The 9457-nt window shown below is 32.7% G+C and overlaps 1 pseudogene; it reads left to right on the forward strand.

Annotated features, from left to right (window-relative positions):
• Positions 1-707: 707 nt before the first annotated feature.
• On the forward strand, positions 708-1541 carry LOC125173521 (olfactory receptor 2M5-like; annotated as a pseudogene).
• Positions 1542-9457: the final 7916 nt, after the last annotated feature.

The raw sequence follows: 9457 nt of genomic DNA on the forward strand, positions 1-9457 counted from the left end.
AAGATTGCTTTATACAAGGGAGTGAAAAGTGTCAAATTATCAGAAGATGACTTGATGTGTGTTGAATTTATCATAAGATCTATTATTTATATGGCAAAATATGAGGAAAGAGACTTTCAAACAAGTGAAAGAGTGTATTTATGAGCAAACTATTTCCACTACAATTCACAATTATTAGAAAAAAATACTTAATGGACATCTGATTGTTAATTTCTCAATACCTTCTGTTTACTTGACATGTGATTAACATTGTCTCATTAAAATCAGTATATGATTTTCTCTATACTTTGATAGAATTTTTATGCCAAGTTTCATGGAAAGACTAAAGAAACATAAAGAAAATCTCATTGACTTTTCAGACATTTATGCCTTTCATGACCATGTTTTTATGAATGGATAATCTATATTACACATATTAGTTGACTAGATCTAACCTGATTATATCACTTGATAAAACTCTCATATTTTTATGATGTAACTATGTCTGTGAACAATTCATTGTGCATTAAAAATCATATCAAGCTAAAAGTATACTTCAATATACTTAGTCTAAAAATGAAAAAAAAACCACATGACTACAGAAACAATTGTCCCTTGCTTAGGCAATTTGGTAGAAGTGGTGACTTAGGGAAGGAAGTGCTTGATGTTTCTATAACATAATCACAGCCATTTGTCACTTCTTGTATTCCTTGAAGTAAACATTTATCATGGCATGGGAGAATCAGAACTTTAACTCAGACTTTATCCAGGTGGGAATCTTCAATGACAGCCCCACTCACATCTTCCTTTTCTCACTGGTCTTGGGCATCTTCACAGTGGCCTTCATGGGAAACACTGCTATGGTTCTCCTCATCTGCCTGGACAACCAGCTCCACACCAACATGTACTTCCTCCTCAGCCAACTCTCCCTCATAGACCTCATGCTCATCTGCACCACTGTACCCAAGATGGCTTTCAACTGCTTGTCTGGCAGAAAGTCCATCTCTCTGGCTGGTTGTGGAGCCCAGATATTCTTATATGTGTCTCTGCTTGGAGCAGAATGTTTCCTGTTGGCTTCAATGGCCTAAGACCATTATGTTGCCATTTGCCACCTATTAAGATCTCATGGCAGCTTCTTCATACATTCTTGGCTCGCTTGATTGTCTAATTGAAGCTGTAGTTGCATTGTCTTTCTCTTATTGTGGTGCCAGGAAATGCCCCACTTTTTCTGTGATGTCCCTGCCCTTCTCACTCTCTCGTGCACCAGCATATTGTTATTTAATGGTTGATATTTATATTCTATGTTATTATTCTTATTTCCCCTGTAGCAATAATCATTGCTTCCTATGTTAATGTTATTGTGGCTGTCATTCAAATGGGGTCTAGAGAGGTCCAACGGAAATCTTTTACCACCAGTTCCTCTCACTTCATGGTGATGGGAAAGTAGTATGGAGCAGGTTTGTTCATATACATGAGGACCGCTTAAGATTATTCTCCCACCCAGGGCAAAATGGTGTCTGTCTTCTACACCATTCTTACCCATGCTGAATCCCCTCATCTAGATCCTCTGCAGCAATGAAGTGGCCAAAGCTTTCATAGGGGAGGCAGAGTCTAGAGAGTAAATAGACTGATAATATTTATACTTAGGTTTTATTTCCCTTTATTCTTTGCCTTATGCTTTACTTTATGTATTTAACCAATACAATTAAATAACTAATGTTTACTGATCTTTGTACATTTATAGGGAAAACATAAGATTTAGAAAATTAAAAACTCTGCTGTTTTTCTTCTTCAAATATTTGATTTTTTATTATTTTTTTAAATTTTTTGTTTCAAGTTTATATTTGAATTCCAGTAAGTAAAAATATAGTGTAATATTGGTTTCAGAATGTAGTGATTCATTACTTATATATAACACCCAGGACTCAAAAGAACAAGTACCTTCCTTCATACTCCTCACTAATTTAAACCATCCCAGTGGCCAATGCCCCTCTAAGAATACTCAGTTTTTTCTCTATACTTAAGAGTCTGTTTTATGGTTCGCTTCAATCATTTTCCCCTATGTTCATTTATTTCATGTTTTAAATTGCACATATTAGTTAAATTGTATGGTATTTGTTTTTCTCTGACTTATTTCACTTATCATATACACTCTAGCTTCATCCACATTATTGCAAATGGCAAGATTTCATCATTTTTGATGGCTGAGTAATATTCCATTGTATATGTATGTGCATACTCCTGAACAAACAATGAGTCAAAAATTTATTAAAATGGAAATAAATATTTTGCAAAAAATAAAAATGGAAATATGACATAGAAAAATTTATAAAATGTGACAAAAATAATTCTAAGTAAAAAGTTTATAGTGATGCATATCAACATTTAAAAAAGATCTTAAATTAACTGATTAAAATAACTTAAAAATAATAATTAATAAAGCCCAAATTTAACAGAAGTAGATAATAATAAATAAGATAGTAGATAAAAATTAAACAGAGACTATTAAAACCAAATCAATAATGGGGCGCCTGGGTGGCGCAGTCGGTTAAGCATCCAACTTCAGCCAGGTCACGATCTCGCGTTCCGTGAGTTCGAGCCCCGCGTCGGGCTGTGGGCTGATGGCTCAGAGCCTGGAGCCTGTTTCCGATTCTGTGTCTCCCTCTCTCTCTGCCCCTCCCCCGTTCATGCTCTGTCTCTCTCTGTCCCAAAAATAAATAAACGTTGAAAAAAAAAAAATTTTAAAACCAAATCAATAATCAATGTAATAAAGAACCATTTTTTGAGAAGATAAACGAAATTGGCAAATCTTCAGTTAAACTAAAAAAAGAAAGGACTAAAATTAATGAAATTATCAGTGAAAGAGATATTGCAACTTATGCCACAGAATGACAAATGATCATAAGAAGCATCTATGAAAAACTATTTGTCTAGGAATTAACTAACTTCGGAGAAAACAATACATTTCTGTAAATATACCACCTAAAATACAGAATTATGAAGACATGGAAAATTGAGGCAGGTCATTAACAAGTAAAAATTGAATCAATAACAAAAACCACACCACACGGAAATTCCAGGAGCAGATGCCATCACTAGTGAATTCTACCAAACATTTAATGAAGAATTAATAAGTATCCTTCTCAAACTCTTCTTAAAAAATGATGAACAGGGAATGCTTCCAAACTTTTTAATGAGAAAAGTGTTAATATGATACCAAAGAAAGAGAACTCTAAAAGAAAATAAAAATTACAGGCCAACATTTCATGATGACCACAGATGTAAAATTCCTCAGGAACTATTAGCGAGCTGAATTCAACAGCACATTACAATTATTATTTTCAATTATTATTACACACGACCAAGTAGGATTTATTTCTGAGATGCAAGTGTGGTTCAAGATACATGAATTAATTAATCTGATGCATCATATAAACAGAATAAAAAATTAAAACAAAATAACACAGTCCTCTCAATAGATGCAGAGAAAAAAAACTATGACAAAATTCAGCATCCTTTTATAAGTAAAAACTCTCAGCAAAGTGGGTTTAGAGGGAAGGCAGCTAACTCAATGTAAGAAAGGCCATATATGACAGCCCCATGGCTAACATCATACTCACTGGTGTTAGGCTGAAAGTTTTCCCTCTAAAACAAAGAACAAGACCAGAATGTCCTCTGCTTCTCCTCTATTTGAGTACTGAAAGCCCCAACTAGAATATTAAGAAATAGAAAAAAAAATTAAAGGTCACCTAATTTTAAAAGAATGTAAAATATCCCTATTGGCAGACTGGATGACCGTATTTAGAAAAAACTAAAGACTCCATTAAAATTACTGATACAATGAGGGGGCACCTGGCTGGCTCCGTCAGAAGAGAGTGTGAGTCTTGATCTCAGGCTTGTGAGTTGAAGCCCCACATTGGGTGTAGAGATTACTAAAAATATATAAGTAAACTTTAAAATAATTTTGGTAGAAGGAATAAATGAATTATTTTAAGTTTAAGTATGTAAATCAACATATATTAACATTGAAGGAACAATCCCATTTACAATATCAATCAAAAAAGAATTAAACACTTAGAAATAAATTTTACCATGGTGGTAAAAGACCTTTGCACTTACACTGTAACACTAATGAAATGAATTGGAAATGGAAACACACTGAAATGGAAAGATAACCTGTGTATATGAATTGGAAGAATACCTTTGTTAAAATGGCTACACTACCCAAAGTGATCTTCAGATTCAATGTAATCACTTCCTACAGAATGCAATAGAGACCAGAAATAAGCCCAAGTATATGTGTTCAATTAATCTTCAACAAAGACACCAAGAATACACAATGAGAAAAAAAGTTTCTTCAATAATTGATGCTGGGAAAACTGGTCAGCCATGTGCAAAAATAAATAAATAAATAAATAAGACCCTTACCTTAGATCATACCAAAAATAAAAGAAATACACATTTAACATAAAAACATAAAATACGAAAATTTACAACTTGTAGACGTAAATATAAGGAAAAACTTTGTTGACATTCTTTGCAAATATATATTGATTTCACACCAAAGTCAGAGGCAATATAAGCAAAAACAGACGTGTTGAACTACATCAAATTCAAAAGCTGGACAACAAGCAACAAGATAAAGAGGCAACCTATGAAATTGTACAAAATATTTACAAATTTTGTACCTTATAAGGGCTCGCTATAAAATCTGTATAAAAAATGCTATACAACTTCATAGCTAAAACAACAAATAAGTCAATTAAAATATAGAAAATGTACCTAAATCGATACTTTTCAAGTGAATACATACAAATGGCCAATATACACATGAAAAGATGCTCAACATCACTCATCATCAGGGAAATGCAAATGAATATATTTTGCATTCTCTTATCCTTCGGAGACTTCTGTAAGTGTTAATGATATTCTTTTTAATGTTTATTTATTTTTGAGAGAGAGAGAGAATGAGCAAGAGAGGGGCAGAGAGAGGGATACACAGAATGGGAAGCAGGATCCAGGCTCTGAGCTCAGCACAGAGCCTGACGTGGGGCTCAAACCCACGAACAGTGAGATCATGACCTGAGCTGAAGTTGGACACCCATCCAACTGAGCCACCCAGATGCTCCAAAATGATGTTCTTGATGAAAGTCCAAGAAGTCCTTTAAGTTCTGAACTTTTTCTTAATTTACTTATCTTTTTTTCTGTTTAGTATGAACAATTTTAAGTAACCTATCTTGAAGTTCACAATATCTTTTTTTGAGATTGACTCCATTCTTATATCCCCCTAGTAAGTGGGGTTTTTTTTAATTTTAATTCCAGTAGATTTAACATACGGTGTTATATTACTTTCAAGTGTATAATATAGTGATTCACAATTCTGCATATTACTCAGTGTTCATCATGATAAGTGTACTCTTAATCACTTTCACCTATTTCACCCATTACCTGACCCACCTCCAGTCTGGTAAACATCTTTTTGTTCTGTATAATTAAGAGATTGGGTTTTTGTTTTCTTCTGTTCTGTTTTGTTTTGTTGAGTTTCAGTTTTGGTTTTGGATTCAGTTTGTCTCTTTTTTTCTCCTTTGTTGGTTTGTTTTGTTTCTTAAATTCCACACATGATTGAAATCATATGGTATTTGCCTTTCTCTGACTGATGTATTTCACTTAGCATTGTACTCTCTAGTTACATCCATGTTGTTGCCAATGGTAGCATTTCATTTTTTATGGATGAGTAAAAAAGAAAAGATTATATATATCTTATTTGATCTAATGATGGACACGGGTTCCTTCTATATATGGACTATTGTAAACAATACTGAAATAAACATAGGAATGCATATATCTTTTTGAATAAGTGTTATTTTCTTTGGATAAATACCAGTTGGAAACACTGAATCATATGGTAGTCCTATTTCTAATTTTTGAGGAAATTCCATACTGTTTTCCACAATGGTTATAGCAGTATGCATTAACAATATCATCTCTTGAGGGTTTATATTTCTCCACATCATTCTTCTTTTCTTTTAAGAACAGATTTCTTATGATGTACTTCACATACCATAAATTCACCTGTTTAATATATATATATATTTTAATTTTTAGCAAATTTGCAGTGTGTTCAACCATCACCACAATTTAACTTTAAAATATTTCCATCCCCACTAAAATAAACCCCATACACATTACCAGTCAATTCTAATTCTCTACCTGCACCTACAACATCTTGAGCAACGACAAGTCTACTTTAAAGCTCTATAAATTTGCCTATTTGGCACATTTTATATGAATGGAATCATACAGTATGTGGCTTTTTGTGACTGGTTTCCTTCACTTAGCATAACATTTTAAAATTTCATCCCAATTTGTAGCATGTATTAGTACTTAATTTCTTTTCATTGGTGAATAATATTGGATGTTAGAATATTACATTTTATTTATTTCATCAGTTGATGTGCATTTAGGTTATTTTAACTTTTGACTATTATGAATAACGCTGCTTGGAATATTTTTACACATTTTTTTGTGGGACCATACATTTAAATTTTTCTCAGGTTAAATACCTAAGAGTGCAATCACTACATCATATAGTAATTCTGTGTTTAACCTTTTTTTTTAGTTTATTTATTTATTTTGAGAGAGAGACAGAGAGAGAGAGAATGAATGTGAGTGGCAAAGGGGCAGAGAGAGAGGGAGAGTAAGAATCCCATGACATGGGGCTTAACCACATGAAACATGAGATTATGACCTGAGCTGAAATCAAGAGTTGGGTGCTCAAATGACTGGGACATTCAGGCACACCACTGTGTTTAAATTTTCAAAGAACTGCCAAATGTTTTCCAATGGTTTTGCACCATTTTACATTCTCTGCTATCAATGCATGAGGGCTCCAATTTCTCCACATTCAATCTATTTTTTGTAATTTATTTATTTACATTCAAGTTAGTTAACATACTGTGTAGTATTGGTTTCAGGAGTAGAACCCAGTGATTCATCACTTATAAGATATAAGAAAATATTATGAAAAATCATACACCAACAAATAGGACAACCTAGAAGTAGATTTCCTGGAAACATACAAACTACCAAAGCGATACAGGAATAAATAAAAAATTTGAACAGTCTGATAACCATCAAAGACATTGAATTAGTAATCAAAAAATTCCCAACAAACAGAAGTCCAGAGCCAGATGACTTTAAAGGCAAATACTACCAAACATTTCAAAAATAATTAGTACCTATTGTTCTCAAACTATTCCAAAACACAGACAAGGAAGGCAAACTTTCAAATTCATTCTTTGAAGCAAGCATTACCCTGATACCATAAACATATAAAGACATGGCTAGAAAAGAATACTACAGGCCAACATCTTGGACAAACATAGATCCAAAAGCCCTCAAAACTACTTGCAAACCAAGTATAACAATACATTTAAAAACCATTCACCATGATCAAGTGGGATTTGTTTTTTACTGAGTTGCAAGGGTAGTTCAAAATTCCCAATCAATCAACATGATACATCATATCAATAACAGAAAGGATAAGAACCATGTGATCATTTAAATAGAGTAAAAAAATCCATTTGGCAAAGCAAAACTTCATTCATGATAGAAACATTCAACAAATTAGGTTTAGAAGAAACATACTTGAACATAATAAAGGCCATGAATTATAAAACCTGAGATAACATCATACTCAGTATGAAATACTGAGAGCTTTTCCTCTATGGTCAGGATGAAGACAAGGATGTGCATTATCACTGATTTTATTCAACATAACTACTGAATGTTGTAGCTACATAGGCAGACAAGAAAAACACAAAGAGAAATGTTTTTTTATTAATTTTTTTTGTCGTTTATTCATTATTGAAAGATAGAGACAGAGCATGAGCAGGGGAGGCGCAGAGAGAGACACACACAGAATCCAAAGTAGGTTCCAGGCTCTGAGCTGTCAGCACAGAGCCCAACGCGGGGTTTGAACTCACAAACCGTGAGATCATGACCTGAGCCCAAGTCTGACGCCCAACTGACTAAGCCAGCCAGGCACCCCCACAAAGAGAAATTTGTAAAGAGGAAGTATAACTTTCACTATTTGCAGATTACATGATACTATATATAGCAAACCCAAAGACTCCACCCAGAAACTACTATAGCTGATAAATGAATTTATTAGATTTTCAGTATACAAAATCAATATACAGATTTATCATTTATATACACTATCACAAAGTAGTAGAAAAGGAATTTAAGAAACTGCCCATTTAGAATTTCACCAAAATAATAAAATATCTAGAAATAGACTTAACAAATGAGGTGAAAGGGCTGTACTCTGAAATCTACAAACCATTGATGAAGGAAGTTGAAGATGACAGGAATAAAGGACAGAATATGCGATGTTTCTGGACTGGAAGAACAAATATCATTATCATGTTTATAGTATCTAATGCAATATAAAGATTTATTGTAATTCCTGTTGAAATACCAATAGCATATACACACACACACACACACACACACATTTTGCAGAACTAGAACAGGTAATGATAACATATTTAGGTCTAAAATGAGTCCCTTGTCAGCAGCATGACATGGAACTTTTTTTCTTATCAATCCATTCTGTCACCTTATATCTTTTGATTGGAGCATCTAGCTTATTTATATTCAAAGTAATTATTAATGATATATGTTTACTGGCTTATTATTATTTGTTTTGTTGTTGTTGCTGACGATTTTTTATGATCCTTTCTTGTCATTCCCCTTTTCATGTTTTGCTGATTTTATTTAGTGATATACTTTATTCTTTGCATATTTATTAGTGAGTATTTGTATATAGTCACTATTACCATATTACCTCTTTTGCATACAGCAGTCTTTATTTAATTCTTGGTCATTTAAGTTTGAACCCATTCTTTACTCTTCCTTACATTTTAGGTACATATTGTCACATTTTACATCTTTTTATATTGTGAATTCCTTGATATTTTTTACATAAATATTCATCTGCTGATAGCTAGTTTATTTATATTTGCATATAAAGTAGAAGTTAATGGCTATTAATACTAAGCAAATTTTAATTTGACCTGGATTTAGGAAATCATTCAAACAGTTTAGAAATTGTTTTGTTTTTCTGTCACATATGAAGTCACATGTTCAAAAACAGTTATTCATAATTAAACAATGTCTAAACTATTTTTCTTATTTTCAGGTGGAAAACTAATTATGTATGAAGTCCTAAGAGAAAAAATGGGTGCTAAAATAAATTATTATAATTGAAGAACAGGGACTGAATTCCCTGGATGGATTATGAAATTAAATCACAGATGACTTACTAAAATTGTGTTACATATATTTTCTCTGAAAAGTTAAAGGATTTCAGTTACTCCGTAAATAGTATCATTCTTGATAACACCTGGAAGGTAAGTTTGAATGAGACTGTACATTCCAAAATATCTAAAGCATTCTGATGTTCAGTCAAAGG

This window comes from Prionailurus viverrinus, chromosome A1 (assembly GCF_022837055.1).
Source record: "Prionailurus viverrinus isolate Anna chromosome A1, UM_Priviv_1.0, whole genome shotgun sequence".
Taxonomy (NCBI): Eukaryota; Metazoa; Chordata; class Mammalia; order Carnivora; family Felidae; genus Prionailurus; species Prionailurus viverrinus.